Source organism: Camellia sinensis, chromosome 4 (genome assembly GCF_055761805.1).
Source record: "Camellia sinensis isolate YWXY chromosome 4, ASM5576180v1, whole genome shotgun sequence".
In the NCBI taxonomy this organism is placed as follows: domain Eukaryota; kingdom Viridiplantae; phylum Streptophyta; class Magnoliopsida; order Ericales; family Theaceae; genus Camellia; species Camellia sinensis.
The window spans coordinates 18829951-18847117 of record NC_138964.1 but is presented as its reverse complement, the minus strand read 5'-3'; the positions used below and the strand labels follow the sequence as shown (position 1 = coordinate 18847117).

At 37.7% G+C, this 17167-nt stretch overlaps 1 pseudogene; it reads left to right on the top strand.

Moving 5' to 3' along the window:
- Window positions 1–10501: 10501 nt before the first annotated feature.
- On the top strand, window positions 10502–17111 carry LOC145823613 (uncharacterized; annotated as a pseudogene).
- Window positions 17112–17167: the final 56 nt, after the last annotated feature.

Below are 17167 nucleotides of genomic sequence, written 5' to 3'. Positions count from 1 at the left end.
GTAACTTTCTGTGAAAGCAAAAAAAATATTCTTTTCAACCTTGTAAGAGTGTAGTACACTTAGTGTTCTTAACTTAGAAAGGCTGTGTAAAATCCATGGAGGATTGCTCCATTTGTGAAGAGGTTGCTAGCATCTCTGTCAAGTTAGAGTATAATGGAAAATCTCAAGTGAAACTTGAGGAGTGGACATAGGCCGAGTAGAAGCCGAACCACTATAAATTTGTTTGCCTCTCTCTCCATTATCTCTTTATTTTATTTATATTGCCATAGCTATATTTCACATTTTTACTGTGCTAAAATCATTAACTGACATAGTTGTTAGAACACTTGTTTTAATTATTTTGATTTCATTATCTATATTTATCTATTGTGCTAGTCATAATTTTTTATTAAGGTATTATTAATTGTTAATTGTAAAAAACTAATTCACTTCATCTTAGGTTGTCTTTTTGGTAACAATTGGTATCAGAACCTAGACTTTTGCTTTAGATTTAACCAATTGAGAGTTTCGATCTATGGCAACCTTAGTTAGCACTAGCACTGCTGAAGGACAAGTCACCAATAGGCCACCATTGTTTGATGGAAACAACTATAGTCATTGGAAAGATAAGATGACCCTATACCTTCAAGCCACTGATTATGTCATGTGGATTATTATCACCAAAGTTCCAAAAATCCCTACCAAATTAGTAAACGACATTAGTGCACCTAAAACCGAAGATGAATATGATGAGAGGGATCACAAATTATTACAAGCCAATGCTAAAGCAAAACTCGCATTTGTTTGTGGATTAGACTCTAAGGAGTATAACAGGATTTCAAGTTGTGATTCGGCAAAGGAAATTTGAGACAAACTAGAGGTAACGTATGAAGGTATAAACCAAGTAAAGGAATCTTGTATTGATATGTTTGTTCATAGTTATGAATTGTTTAAAATAAACTCTGATAAATCTATTTCAAGTATGTTTACTAGATTTACTGAAATTGTAAAACTCTTTGAAATCTCTTGGCAAAATTTATACTAACAGTGAGTTGGTAAGAAAAATTCTTAGGTGTTTACCAAAGAATTAGGAAGCAAAGGTTACCGTCATTACAGAAGCCAAAAATCTCTCCACACTTGGATTGGATAAGCTTATGGGTTCCTTTATGACTCATGAGATCACCATAAAAGGACATGAGGATGTTGAAAACAAAAACAAAAATGGAATTGCTTCAAAGCCTCATCAAATGAAGAAGAACATGAAAATTCAAGTGAGGATGAAAGCTATGCCATGTTTAGTAGAAATCTCAAAAAGCACTTCAAGAAAAACAATTATGAAGGAAGAAGACCTTTCAAAATGAGTACAACAAAGATAACAAACAAGAACCTATTATTTGCTATGAGTGCAAAAATCCTGGACATATGAAGATGGATTGTCCAAAATTGAAAAATCATGGAAAAGACTACAAAAGAAACAAGAAGGCCATGGTAGCAGCTTGGGGACAAAGTGAAGATGAAAGCTTAAGTGATGAAGTTGAAAATAAAGTAGCCAACTCGTGTCTCATGGCTCTTGAAGATAAAAACTCTACTCAAGATGAAGACTCTACTCAAGATGATGTAACTACTCTTTATGAAGAACTTGAAAGTACATTCCATGAACTACAAGATGAATTTAGAAAAGTTTGTGCCAAAAATAATGTGCTAAAGAAATCTGTTGTATCTTTATTTAGTAATATAGAAGAATTAAAGAAAGAAAAAATTATTTTGAAAAATGATTTTGATACCATCTCTAATGAGAAAACTACTTTAAAAAACAATATTGATGATCTAACAAAATCTCTTGAAAATTTTGTAAAAGATAAAAATAATCTCAACATGCTTCTTGGAAATAAAAGATGTGTTTTCGATAAAACGGGCATTGGATATGACCCTATTAAGAAATAAAAGAATCTCAATACAATTTTGAAAAGGTGCCTCTCATGACACACCCTCATATTACTTGTCATTATTGTAGAAAGAAAGGCCATTATATATCTTATTGTCCATTCAAAAAGAATATGAACATGGGAATTAAAAAGATTTGGATTATTAAGGGATCTAACAAAACTAACCAAGAATGACCCAAAAAACTATAGGTACCAAAAACCAACACTTGATTGTCATTTTGTAGGTTTGCCTTAAGTCCAAAGCTAAAGAAGGAAAGTGGCACCTTGATAATGGATGTTCCAGACACATGACCGGAGATAATCTTTCTTTACTACACTGTCATCAAAAGATGGAGGCTTTGTTACTTATGGAGACAACAAGAAGGAAAAAATCATCGGTATTGGTAGCATCAATATTTCTCCTAACCCTTCTATTGAAAATGTTTTACTTGTTGATGGACTTAAGCATAACCTACTTAGTATCAGTCAATTATGTGATAAAGGTAATCGAGTTATTTTTGATAAATCACATTGCACAATTGAAAGCACAAATAATCATAAAGCTTTATTCCTTGGTAATCGCCATGATAATGTTTATGTTTTTCATCTTAATGATCTCTATGCTAGTGATGTTAAATGTTTATATGTTAATAATAAAAATTATTGGTTATAGCATAGAAGACTTGGTCATGCTCATATGGACTTAATTGCTAAACTTTTGAGAAAAGATTTGGTTATTAGACTTCCAAAAATTAAATTTGAAAAAATCATCCCTGTAGTGCTTGTCAACAAAGAAAACAAACTAAACCTTTACAACTATTACATATGGATTTATTTGGTCCCTCAAGGACATCTAGTCTAGGTGGTAAACATTATTGTCTTGTTATTGTTGATGATTATTCAAGATTTACATGGGTTATGTTTTTAGCACACAAGATGAAACCTTTTCTTCTTTCACAAAACTCTGTCGTAGAATTTAAAATGAAAAGGGCTTTCTTATTGCTAATATTCGAACCGACCATGGTAGAGAACTTGAAAATGAGAAATTTGAATTATTTTGTGATGAGCATGGTATTGGAAATAATTTTTCAGCACCTAGAACCCCTCAACAAGATGGTGTAGTAGAAAGAAAGAATAGAACTTTAGAAGAAATGAGTAAAAAAATGCTTTGCGAAAATAATCTTCCTAAATATTTTTGGACCGAAGCCATTCACACCGCATGCTATATTTTAAATCGTGCATTGATTAGACCTATTCTAAAAAAGACTCCTTATGAACTTTGGCATGATAGAAAACCCAACATTACTCACTTACATGTTTTTGGTTATAAATGTTTTGTGCATAATAATGGTAAGGATAACTTAGGTAAATTTGATTCAAAATCTGATGAAGCAATTTTTATTGGCTATTCCCTAACTAGCAAAATTTATCGTGTTTTTAATAAAAGAACTCATGTTGCGGAAAAATCTATACATGTGGCATTTGATGAAACTAACATCCCTGCTCAAAAGCAAATTGTTAGTGATAATATAGATTTGGAACCAAATGTGAAAGATTCAAGTATCTACAAAGAAGAGAATCAACCATGTAAGTTGAACAAAGAGATTGAACAACCTATTCCCCCACCTTAAGAAGAAAGAGGAAACAATGATGATTTGCCAAGAGAATGGAAGTTTGGTCATAATCATCCTAAGGATTTAATCTTAGGTGACCCTACAAAAGGTATCAAAACTCACTCTTCACTTAGAAACATTTGTAGTAACTTTGTTTTTCTCTCACAGATTGAGCCTAAAAACTTTCAAGAAGCCGAATTCGATGAACATTGGATGATGGCTATGCATGAAGGGCTTAACCAATTTGAGAGAAACAAAGTGTGGAAACTTGTGCCAAAACCTAAAGATCATACCATTATCAGTACCAAATGGATCTTTTGAAACAAGCTTGATGAATCTGGCACAATTATAACAAACAAGGCTAGACTTGTTGCTCAAGAATACAATCAAGAAGAAGGTATTGATTTCGATGAAACCTTCGCTTCGGTTGCTAGATTAGAAGCCATTCACATGCTACTTTGCATTTGCATGTTTTAGAGATTTCAAACTTTATCAAATGGATGTAAAAAGTGTCTTTCTAAATGGTTTTATAAATGAGGAAGTTTATGTTAAACAACCCCTAGGTTTTGAAGATCATGTTTTTCTAAATCATGTTTTTAAACTATTAAAAGCTTTATATGGTTTGAAACAAGCACCTCATGCATGATATGAACGATTAAGTATAGTCTTGATTGAAAATAATTTTACTAGAAGAGCAATTGACACAACACTTGTTGTTAAAACTAAAAATGATGATTTACTTATTGTATAGATATATGTGGATGATATTATAATTGATGCTACTAATGAAACCTTGTGCAAGGAATTTGCTAAGTGTATGCAAGGTGAGTTTAAGATGAGCATGATGAGAGAGCTAAATTATTTCCTTGGACTTCAAATCAAACAATGTAATGAAGGAATTTTTATCAACCAAGCTAAGTACACAAAAGAACTACTTAAAAAATTTGGTATGTATGACTCAAAAATAACTGGAACTCCTATGAGCACATCCATTAAGCTAGACAAGGATGAAAAATGTAGTCCATTGATCAAATAAAATATCGAGGTATGATCGACTCACTCCTTTATTTAATCGCAAGTAGACCCGATATTATGTTTAGTGTCTGTATGTGTACTAGATATCAATCAAATCCTAAGGAATCACATCTTAGTGCTGTTAAAAGAATTTTTAGATATCTTGTTGGCACTCAAAATTTGGGACTGTTTTATCCTAGAGGTGTTGCATTTGATTTAATTAGTTACTCGATGCCAACTTTGCCGAATGCAAACTTGATAGAAAAAGACAAGTGGCACTTGTCACTTCCTTGATAACTCATTAATATCTTAGTTTAGCAAAAAGTAAAATTCTGTTGCTTTATCAACGGCCGAAGTTGAATATATAGCTTCCGAAAGTTGTTGTGCTCAAATACTTTGGATGAAACAATAATTAGAGGACTTTGATTTATATTATGATCATATCCCTATTAAATGTGATAATACTAGTGCCATCAATTTAAGTAAAAATCCGATTCAACACTCACGAACAAAACATATTGAAATTCGACATCATTTTTTAAGAGATCATGTTAAAAAAGGAGATATTGTACCTGAATTTGTAAACACCAACAAGCAATTGGTGGATATTTTCACAAAACCCCTAAACGAGGATCGCTTCAATTTTATTCGTAGCGAGCTTGGAATGTCGATTTCTACTTAAAATGTTTTGTTGTGACTGTGAAACTTGAATTTTTGTTAAAATAATATATGTGTATTGCTGCATTGATATGGAAACATTTATATCAGTTGAATACTCTCAAGTCCTTCATACATTTATCCTTAACAATTTGCTATTCTCAACTGTATAATTTTTTTTGGTTCTGCATCTTGAGCTTAATTTACCTTTGCATACATTGATTTTTTTTTAAAATTTTTGCTATTAGGCTTAATTTCTTTTCTTTTTTTTAATTTTTTTTTCTCTTTTCCTTCGTTCTGCTTAATTTTTTTTTATTTTCTGCTTTTTAATTTCATTTTTTTTGTACTTAAACATAAAAAATAAAAACAAATCAAAATACAAATATTTACATTAAAAAAAAACCCTTTATTTTTTTTACGACCATACGCCGATCTCACTTGCTCGCCTCTTCCATCGTTTTTTTCCTCTTTTTATCACCATGAGAGACCCTTGAAGGCCTTGCCCCCATGCTTTCATCGAGTGTGAGAACTCCCCGCCGACTATCAAATGTCAAGAACGTAGATGCTACAAATCAGGTCCTAGAGGTGGCCTGCCATTTCAGCTCTTTATTTTCGGCCTTCAGTGCACATATCTCTACTCGTGCATCCTTGTACATGCGTTGGAGCAGAGAGAGTTGGGCGTTGACCTAATAAAGGTCACTCGTCATGTTCTGCAGTCGGTGAGCCAATTTTGTGACTGCAGTCACCGTCTCCATACAAGACATCAGTCTGAAATGATTGGTTTCAATGTCTGATTGGGCTGCCATTATTTGCTTAATCGACAACATAAGAAGGTTGGGAAGAGTAGGAGCTAGGGCACTCGACCCAACAGCACTTAAGGGGTCATTCAGGTCTGGAAAGAGAGTGAAGGAACAGGACGAGTGATTAAGGCCGAAATGTACGTCATTGAGACCGTTAATTAGAATCTCTTAACTTCACTTGCTGGTCAAACTGTATATTTTATGTGTGTTGAGTGTCAATCAAGTTGTACATCGTCGGAGCATAAAATGAGCGAAAAGACAGAATTTGGGCAGAGTTGACTTTCCCGCACGTGCGTTGACTTTTTCTGCATGTGCGTTGACTTTCCCGCACGGGTGTTAACTTTTTCTGGGAAAGTCAAATCGACGTTTTAAACCTGTTTGGACGAGATTGGAAGGATAAAAAGGCAAGTAAAAGGTTGGATTAGGGTTCGGAAATTGTTTTGACCTAAAGAGGGAGGCTAGGGTTTGAAAAAGAGGAAGAAACAAGAAGCTTCAAAGATGTCTCCCATGGTGGTTCCTTCTCCATCTACCTCCTCCCACTCCTCTATGAGTGGCTAGTCTTCTTTTCTAGGGTTTTGATGAAACCCTAGCCATGTAATTATGTAGTTTTCTTTTTGATTTTTAATTATGTAAAGGTTTGAACATTTGTATGGTGATTTAGAAGTTTTTTTTTATATAATTTTCATTATTCTTTCGAATATTTGACTTTCTGTGATTGTTAAATGTTATCCATACAATTGTTTTCTTTTCCTTCACATTCAAGGTATGGGACGAACCATACTACGAGGAACGAGTCGTATCACTACCTTAGTTTAGAGTGAACGGTTCGTATTACTTGAGATGGTTCATGCTCGTACATTGAATGTGATGATCTTCTTGTTAAATGCTTTGAACTTATAGTTGCGAAGCATTAATCCGTTCAAACCATAGCATAATTGATTTCAATTGGAAACCCTAATTATGTGGTTAGTGGTGAATTCTCTACCCTAGGATTTTTTCCCAATTCAGTAAACCCAATTTCATTTATTATTAATAATTTAATTCCTTAGTTTAATTTACTTGTTATTAAATTAGGTTATAAACAACCAATCTTTTTATCAAAATTAATTTAGGAATTTGACAATTAAATTAGTTTAATTTCACAATAGTCCCTGTGGATCGATACCTGGACTTGCCATTATTCTGATTGAATTTGGTATAGTTTAGTATTTAATTTTGGTGTGTTCAACGACCCATCAAATTTTGATTAAGGCCGAAATGTACGTCATTGAGGCCGTTAATTAGAATCTCTTAACTTCATTTGCTGGTCAAACTGTATATTTTATGTGTGTTGAGTGTCAATCAGGTTGTACATCGTCGGAGCATAAAATGAGCGAAAAGACAGAGTTTGGGCAGAGTTGACTTTCCCGCACATGCGTTGACTTTCCTGCACGTGCGTTGACTTTTTCTGGGAAAGCCAAATCGACGTTTTAAACCTGTTTGGACGAGATTGGAAGGATAAAAAGGCAAGTCAAAGGCTGGATTAAGGTTCGGAAATTGTTTTGACCTAAAGAGGGAGGCTAGGGTTTGAAAAAGAGGAAGAAACAAGAAGCTTCAAAGATGTCTCCCATGGTGGTTCCTTCTCCATCTACCTCCTCCCACTCCTCCATGAGTGGCTAGTCTCCTTTTCTAGGGTTTTGAAGAAACCCTAGCCATGTAATAGGTTTTTCTTTTTTGATTTTATATTATGTAAAGGTTTGAACCATTGTATGGTGTTTTAGAAATTCTTTATATATAATTTTTATTATCTTTTCAAATATTTGACTTTCTGTGATTGTTGAATATTATCCATACATGAGTTTTCTATTCCTTCACATTCAAGGTATGGGACGAACCATGCTACGAGGAACGAGTCGTATCACTACCCTAGTTTAGAGTGAACGATTCGTATTACTTGAGATGGTTCGTGCTCGTACATTGAATGTGATAATCTTTTTGTTAAATGCTTTGAGCTTGTAGTTGCGAAGCATTAATCCGTTCAAACCATAGCATAATTAATTTCAATTGGAAACCCTAATTATGTGGTTAGTGGTGAATTCTCTACCCTAGGATTTTTTCCCAATTCAGTAAACCCAATTTCATTTATTATTGATAATTTAATTCCTTAGTTTAATTTACTCGTTATTAAATTAGGTTATAAACAACCAATCTTTTTATCAAAATTAATTTAGGAATTTGACAATTAAATTAGTTTAATTTCACAAATAGTACCTGTGGATCGATACCTGGACTTGCCATTATTCTGATAGAATTTGGTATAGTTTAGTATTTAATTTTGGTGTGTTCAACGACCCATCAAATTTTGGCGCCGTTGCCGGGGACTTCTGGCGAAATTAGTTAATTTAAAGTTACATTCTTATTTTAATTTTTAGTTTAGGATTTTATGCTTTTGGTGTTGCTAAGTGTGCAGAGCGTTTGAAATTGGAGCTATCACTGAAGTGCAAGCGGAGCGCAACCGAGCTTTAAAAATAAAAAAAACCGCAGCGCTAAAGTGAGTAAACAGAAGCAAACACTCACAAGGAAAGCACCAAAGTGCTAAAACGGAAGTCAAAGCTCAAACAGAGGTTGGAGACAATGTCTACACGTCAAGCATCCGTAAGACGAGTAAAGCGTTTTCGTTAAACCGCTGTGAGTATTTCTTCCTTTGGTATTTTGCTTTCATACTTAGTGCACAGAATCAGAACTTGTGTGTGTGTTTGGGTAGTGTATGCACGGGCGTCGTTCTTGTCGTCCTGAATTGTGGAGTTTGGACCTTAAACTAGAAAGGACCCTTAGGAGACTTAGGACCTCTGCCCGTATTCCTAGGCTTGAATATTCATACATTGAGCCATTAGAGATGGCAGATCCTAATGTCCCGAATATGCCTAACCGGACACTTAAGGATTATTTTACACCCACCGCATATACATCACCATCATGCATCCAATTACCCAACACCACTATTGCTCATTATGAGATTAAGTCCAGCACTATACAAATGCTCCCATCATTCCATGGACTAACTCACGATGACCCTTATAAGCATTTGAATGAATTTTTGGAAATTTGCTCGACAGTGAGGATCTAGAATTTCACAAATGAGGCTTTAATGTTGCGATTGTTTCCATTCTCGTTAAAGGATAAAGCCAAACACTGGCTAAATTCTTTACCTGCTAATTCAATCACAACTTGGGACCAATTACAGCAATGGTTCTTGGAGAAGTACTTTCCCATAGGTAAAACCAACCAGCTTAGGCGAGCCATCACAAACTTTGCTCAAATGGATGGCGAGCAATTCCATGAGACGTGGGAAAGACTTAAAGACCTTCTCCAACAGTGTCCTCACCACCAAGTGCCTAATTGGCAACTTGTTCAAACATTTTATTATAGCTTAACTGAGCCGCACCGCCAAATGGTGGATTCGTCCTGTGGTGGGACATTTATGTCTAAAAATGATGCCGAGGCATGGCAATTGTTTGAGAACCTAAGTGATAATTCCCTTCACCATGCATCTGCAGCCCGACAAGTCCGGCAACCCGTAGTTGGAGCCCCGAAAAGAGGGGGCATTTATGAGGTCGGGCAAAACCTAGAGTTAGCACAACAAGTAGAGGCACTGTCCCGCAAGATGGACCAATTATTAGCTACGGGTCATTCCCCTACCCAGCAAGATCAGCCTCAATTTCACGAGGCATGTTTTATTTGCGCGAGCCCTGCTCATGACTTGAGTGAGTGCCCTTCGGCATCACAATTTTCGGAGTTAGTCCAAGAGCATGTGAATGCGGCTCAAGGATTCTCCAACCCGGCTAATGATCCATACTCCAACACATACAATCCGGGATGGAGAAATCACCCTAATTTCTCATGGAGACCCCCTTCACAAAGCACTTCTTACAATCCGCCACCACCAAGGCAGAATTTCAATAATTTTGCCAACCAATCATCCTACCGACCACCGCAACCTTATCGACCCCCACAACCGTGCCGGCAACCACAACCCCTGCCTGTTCCTCAGGGCAACTCTGCCTTTGAGACTCAGGTTTTGGAAGTTCTTGCAGAACTTAAAGGGTTAGCACCGGTAGTTCACTCCCATACTCACTCTATTGCCAAGCTAGAGGCCCAATTGGGTCAAATGGCTAATAACATGAATCGAAGAGAGGAGGGAAAATTACCAAGTCAAATTGTGGCCAACCCTAAGGGACAATACGGGGCAGAGAGTTCGGGTGGGAATGGTAAGCAACATGAGCAAGTGCAGGCGGTGGTTGCTTTAAGAAGTGGTAGGGAGTTAGAGCCTGAGTCAGTTACGTCTGATGCAACTAGAGTTAGGAAGGGTGACCACGGTGGTTCACCTAGAGACAATAAGGGTGAGGGGGAAACACTTAAGAGGGATGACTTAGTCTCTAACACTTCATTTGAGCCTAAGGCACCATATGTGCCTAAGGCACCCTTTCCCCAGTGCCTTGATACACCGTCCCCTTTTAATAAGAAGGCGACATCTATGGAGGCAATGATGGAGGTCTTTAAACAGGTAAAAATCAACCTCCCCCTGTTGGAGGCGATTAAGCAAGTACTATCATATGCCAAATTTTTGAAGGACCTTTGTACGCAAAAGCGTAAATCTAGGACACATGTATCCCAAATGGTCCTACTCACGGAGCAAGTAAGCTCCATCTTGTTGAATGACACACCTCCTAAGCTTAAGGACCCAGGTGCCCCAACCATTACATGCATTATAGGGGACCACTTCATTGATAGGGCCTTATTAGATTTAGGGGCTAGTGTTAATTTGTTGCCGTACTCTGTGTACGAAGAATTTGGGCTTGGCGAGTTGAAGCCCACTACTGTTACTCTTCAGTTGGCTGACCGGTCCCTCAAAGTGCCACGAGGCATGATTGAGGATGTGCTAGTTAAGGTTGATAGGTTCTACTTCCCTGTTGACTTTTTGGTTTTAGATATGGAACCGGTAGCCAGTTCGAGGAAACAAATCCCGGTGATTTTGGGTCGATCATTCTTGGCTACGGCCAATGCATGCATTAATTGTCAGACCGGGGTTATGGAGGTTTCATTTGGTAACATGCAAGTGAAACTTAATGTTTTCCAAGCATCACAACAACCTTATGAGAGAGAGGAATGCTTATTAGTGGATGTTGTGGATGAGATTGTTGAGGAGGCTTTGCCCTCCGTTCTTGTAGAGGACCCTTTGGAGGCTTGTCTAGCTCATTTTGGGTTTGAAAATTTTGATATAGATGGGTCAGTTGAGGAGGTGAATGTCTTGCTTAATTCTTCTTCTACACCGGATTTTCCTCCATGGAAAGCCCGATTTGAGTCACTTCCTCCTCTGTCGAGAGAGCCTGCCACACCATCTTTGGTCACACCACCTACACTTGAGTTGAAGCCACTTCTGGCCACACTCAAGTATGCATTTTTAGGGCCCCAAGATACTTTACCGGTCATCATTGCATCTGACTTGACTACAGCACAGGAGAGTCAGTTAATGAGTGTTCTCGTGGCACATCGGAGTGCTATAGGGTGGTCAGTGGCTGATTTGAAAGGGATAGATCCCTCCGTGTGCATGCATTATATACACCTAGAGGAGGACTCCAAACCTTCTCGCGAAATGCAACGGAGATTGAATCCTAATATGAAAGAGGTGGTGAAGAAGGAGGTTTTGAAATTGTTGGATGCGGGTATTATATACCCCATCTCAGATAGCAAGTGGGTGAGTCCCACACAAGTAGTGCCCAAGAAATCGGGCATCACTGTTGTTGAGAATGAAGGAGGAGAGTTAGTCCCCACACGAACCACTACTGGGTGGCGAGTGTGCATTGATTATAGGAGACTAAATTCCTCAACTAGGAAGGACCATTTTCCCTTACCTTTCATTCATCAAATCCTAGAGCGGTTAGCGGGGCAGGGTTTCTATTGTTTTCTTGATGGCTATTCGGGGTATAATCAAGTCCCGGTGTAACCCGCTGACCAGGAAAAGACCACATTCACATGCCCTTTTGGCACTTTTGCTTACAGGCGCATGCCCTTTGGGCTGTGTAATGCACCGGCGACCTTTCAACGGTGTATGATGGCCATTTTTTCCGACATGGTGGAGAAATTCTTAGAGGTTTTTATGGATGACTTTTCGGTGTTTGGACCGTCTTTTGAGGAATGCCTTAGGAACTTGACTAGAGTGTTAGAACGATGTACTGAGGCAAACCTAATCTTGAGTTGGGAAAAGAGCCATTTTATGGTTCGTGAGGGTATAGTGTTGGGACACATTGTGTCCCCTCGAGGTATAGAAGTTGACAAGGCTAAGGTTAACCTCATTGCAGGCCTTCCTCTACCCAATTCCGTGCGTCAAATTAGGTCTTTCCTAGGGCATGCAGGTTTTTATCGTAGGTTCATCAAAGACTTTAGTAAGATATCACGTCCTTTGTGTAGTTTACTTGTTAAGGACGCGCCTTTTGTCTTTGATGAAGCATGCTTAAAGGCATTCGAAACACTAAGAATGGCCTTGACCACCGCCCCAATCATGAAATCACCAGATTGGTCTCTTCCCTTTGAAATCATGTGTGATGCCTCCGATTATGCTGTCAGGGCTGTGTTGGGCCAAAGGGTCAATAAGGCACCATTTGCTATATATTATGCTAGTCGCACTCTCTCGGATGCTCAATTGAACTACACTACTACCGAGAAAGAGTTGCTAGCTGTGGTCTTTGCCTTAGACAAATTCCGGTCTTATCTCCTAGGTTCCAAGGTCATAGTCTTCACTGATCATGCCGCTTTGCGGTATTTACTATCTAAGAAAGAGACCAAACCTAGGTTGATTAGATGGATTTTGTTGCTTCAGGAATTTGATTTAGAGATCCGTGATAAGAAAGGATCTGAGAATGTGTTGGCGGATCATCTCTCCCGAATCCTTGTTGAGTATAATAGGGACCCTCTTATTTTGCATGATTCGTTTCCGGATGAACAACTTTTTGAGCTGTCACAAGCGAGCCCCCCGTGGTTTGCACATATTGTGAATTACTTGGCCATTGGGCAAACTTCGCAGAATTGGTCTAAGCAAGACAAAGACCGATTCTTTTCACAGGTCAGGTATTACTTTTGGGAGGATCCAGAGTTGTTTAAATATTGCTCCGACCAAGTGATCCGACGGTGTGTGCCGGAGAGTGAGGTGCATAGCATTCTTACATTTTGTCATTCTTCTGCATGTGGCGGTCATTTTAGTGGGCATAAAACGGCCGCCAAGATTTTACAAAGCGGGTTTTATTGGCCCACAATTTTTAAAGATGCCCATCAATTTTGTAGAACTTGTTTGCGCTGTCAGCAAATGGGTTCGATGTCTCGGCGTGACATGATGCCAATGTCCCCTATTCTTGTGGTAGAAATATTTGATGTTTGGGGGATTGATTTTATGGGCCCTTTCCCGTCATCGTTCGGGTTTGAGTACATTCTCTTGGCAGTAGATTATGTGTCTAAGTGGGTGGAGGCAATAGCTACCCGAACAAACGATCATAGAGTGGTAATCAAATTTTGCATGAAAATATCTTTAGTCGTTTTGGGTTTCCTAGAGCCATAATAAGTGATCAGGGTACACATTTTTGTAACCGGTTCTTTGAGTCGGTAGTTAAGAAATACTCTATCACCCATAAAGTTGGCACTCCATACCACCCTCAAACTAGTGGCCAAGTAGAAGTCTCAAATAGGGAGGTAAAGCACATAATTGAGAAAACGGTGAGACCGGATAGGAAAGATTGGTCACAACGGTTAATTGATGCATTATGGGCTTACCGCACTGCTTATAAGACACCCATTGGGATGTCACCATATAGGGCGGTGTTTGGCAATGCTTGTCATCTCCCGGTTGAACTTGAGCATCGAGCATTGTGGGCCATAAAGAAGTTTAACTTCGATATGGCCGCGGCTGGGCTCAACCGGAAATTGCAACTCAATGAGCTGGAGGAAATCCGGAATGATGCATATGAGAGTTCGAGAGTTTTTAAAGCTCGGACTAAGGAATTCCATGACAAGCACATTAATAGAAAATCCTTTGAACCCGACCAAAAAGTGTGGCTTTTTAATTCAAAATTGAGACTCTTTCCGGGTAAGCTAAGATCAAGATGGGATGGCCCCTTTGAGGTTGTTGAGGCATTTAGTCATGGCGCCATTAAGGTGCGAGATCCAAAAACTGGCCACACTTTCAAAGTGAATGGCCAAAGATTGAAACCATATATAGAGGGGATTGGGAATGGGGATATGATTGAGTCCATTGCTTTAATGGACCCGTTTTACTATGATTGATAAATTGATTTCTTGTTCTCTTTTCTTTCCCTTCTATGCTATTATGTTTTTCTTTGTTCTCGTTATGCTTTACTTGCGTCTAGGAGACTTTAAATCCTCTAAAGGTGTAATTCCTTTGGTGTTTGCCGTGCCCGAACGGCATCTGACGATCTGGTATAGCCACCTAACCGTGTTTGTAGTGAGTTCCTAGGAGACCAACTGAGACGGTGGAAACTAGAGTTCGAATGGCAAAGCCTAGAACACAAAGGTTTGGGATTTCTGAGACTAAAGCCTGGTTTAAATACCTAGGGGTGTGGAGATTGCTTCAAAACTACCTCGGCTTGAACTTTGTATGGCAGCCCCATAGATTGAGGTAGCTTTATGCGCCTCGATTCTGGATACCAAATCAACCTAGTCTGTCACCCTGTTGGAGAATAGGGAAAGTTACAAATACAGTTAGGGAGAAAAGTAGTACCCGTAATTTTCGCGTGAAGATTATACCTTTAATGGGCATTCCGTATGTTCTTTTGTGCTATATTTATTCCGGATGTCAATTGAAGGTAGAAATGTTTATTCTCTGTGTTTGAAAGCATGCTTTCATGTTTATTTTCTGTGTTAAAAAAAAAAAATTCGCGCGGAGTTGAAATGGCCGCACGTGCGGCCTGGGCCCTGCACGTGCGGGAAAATTTGGCAAAACCAACCTTGCACTCTGCTAAATAAGCAAGTGCGGAACGGCGTGCGTTGACCAGCCGCACGTGCGGCTTGACTCCCGCACGTGCAGGACGCCGATTTTCCCAAAAAAAAAAAAAAAAATTCGCGCGGAGTTGAAATGGCCGCACGTGCGGCCTGGGCCTCGCACGTGCGGGAAAATTTGGCAGAACCAACCTTGTACTCTGCTAAATAAGCAAGTGCGGAACGGCGTGCGTTGACCAGCCGCATGTGCGGCTTGACTCCTGCACGTGCGGGACGCCGATTTTTCCAAAAAAAAAAAAAAAAATTGTCCAGATTTTGTTTTGCTTTTACTGTTATTATTATTATTATTATTATTATTATTATTATTATTATTATTATTATTATTATTTTTATATACAATTATTTTTATAATGTATATAAATATATATTAAAATAATAATAAATAAAAAAATATTTTATTTTATTTTATTTTCTTTATTTTTATTTCCTATTTTCGTACCAAAAAAAAAAAAAAAAAAAACCCCAAACATTATCTACACCTACACACTCCCAATCCCACTCCATCTGAGATTTCTCTGTCTCTCTCTCTCTCTCTCTCTCACTTTCATAACCCCACACAAACCCACCTTCTTCTTCCTTCCTCCTTCTCCCTTCTTCTTCTTCCCTTTTCTTTTTCTCTCTTCTTCCTCACTACCGACGTCTCACCGCCGGCATCACTTCCCTCTCCGTCCGACGAAACTCCGGTGACCACCATTTTTTCCGACGAACCTCTATTCTTTTTCTCTCTTTCTCCACTTTTTCAAGGTAAATTTTTCTTTTTCTTCTTTCCTTTCTTTTGCGTAGATTTGTGAAGGTAGGAATCAATTTGTAGAGTTTTTGAATTTATTTATTTATTTATTTATTTTGATTGAGTGTTCATCTAAAAAAAAAAAAATGCTTAGCCATGACTGATCTACTTCTTTTTAGTATTTTTAGTGGTCATTATGATTTTATTTTATTTTATTTTATTTTTTTTATTATTTTATTATTTTATTTGTGTTCCTTTAGTTGTAGAATGCATGTTTATTTGTTAAAAAAAAAAAAACTTCATAAACAATGGTACTAACACTAATCATAATTTAGTTTTTTTTTATTTGTTATATTTGTTTAGTTTAAATTGCTTCGTAGTGATTCTGGGTTAGTTTAATTAGTTAGTGAAATTTGGTTTTATTTTTATTTTTCTTATACTTGTGTAGTTAATGATTTTATTTTTATCTTATTCTATGATGTCATTGTTCATATGATTACTAAGTAGTTTAGTTTTTATTTTATTTTGTTTTCTGAAGTTTTATTTAATTTTCTTCTCTTTAAAAAAAATAAAATAAAATAAAAAAATAAAAAATAAATAAAAACAAAAAAACAAAAAAACAAAAAATAAAAATAAATAAATAAATAAACATGTTTAGTTTTGGTTGTTTGATTCTATACTTTAGTTTATTTTGTAGTTTAGTTATTTTATAGTCTAGTTTAGTTTAGTTTATTTTATAGTTTAGTTAATTTAATTTAATGACATTTTACTTCATTTATTTAATTAATTTCGTTTTTACATATATAAAAAAAAAAAAACCAAACAAACAAACAAACAGTGGGAATTGCATGTGGTACATTAATGGGCAAATTTGTTCTTTCATATTTTATTTGATTCTCATGCTGGTTTCACGGGTATCTGTATTTATTGTTGGTGTGTGCAGGATATGAGTCGCCGTGTCTCTGCTCGGGCCTCCAAAAAGGCCAGGGGTGCATCCTCTTCGGCACCACCACCACCACCGTCACCACCATCCTCGCCACCACTACCAGGTGACTTGCCACGGCCGGAGTGGGCTTCACGCCCTCTTCACAAGCTCACGCAGTTCAACCTGCCATTTTTCCAGCATGACGAGGACACTACTTGGGCTATTGAGCAGCTCCGACTCCGACAACAGTTGGGCATTTGCGCTGTGACTGCGCCCACCTATCCTCGTCTGGTACGACTATTCTACCAGAACCTGCATGAGACACCCACCACAGTTGGACTGCTCTCTAACATTGATGGTCATGTTGTCCACATCACCTCAGCCATGATTGCCACAGTGTTAGAGTTTTTCGCCAAACCAGACGATTAGCCTTTCCCGGAAGTTGAGGATCGACAACCCATACATCGCCTCATCTAGCAATACTT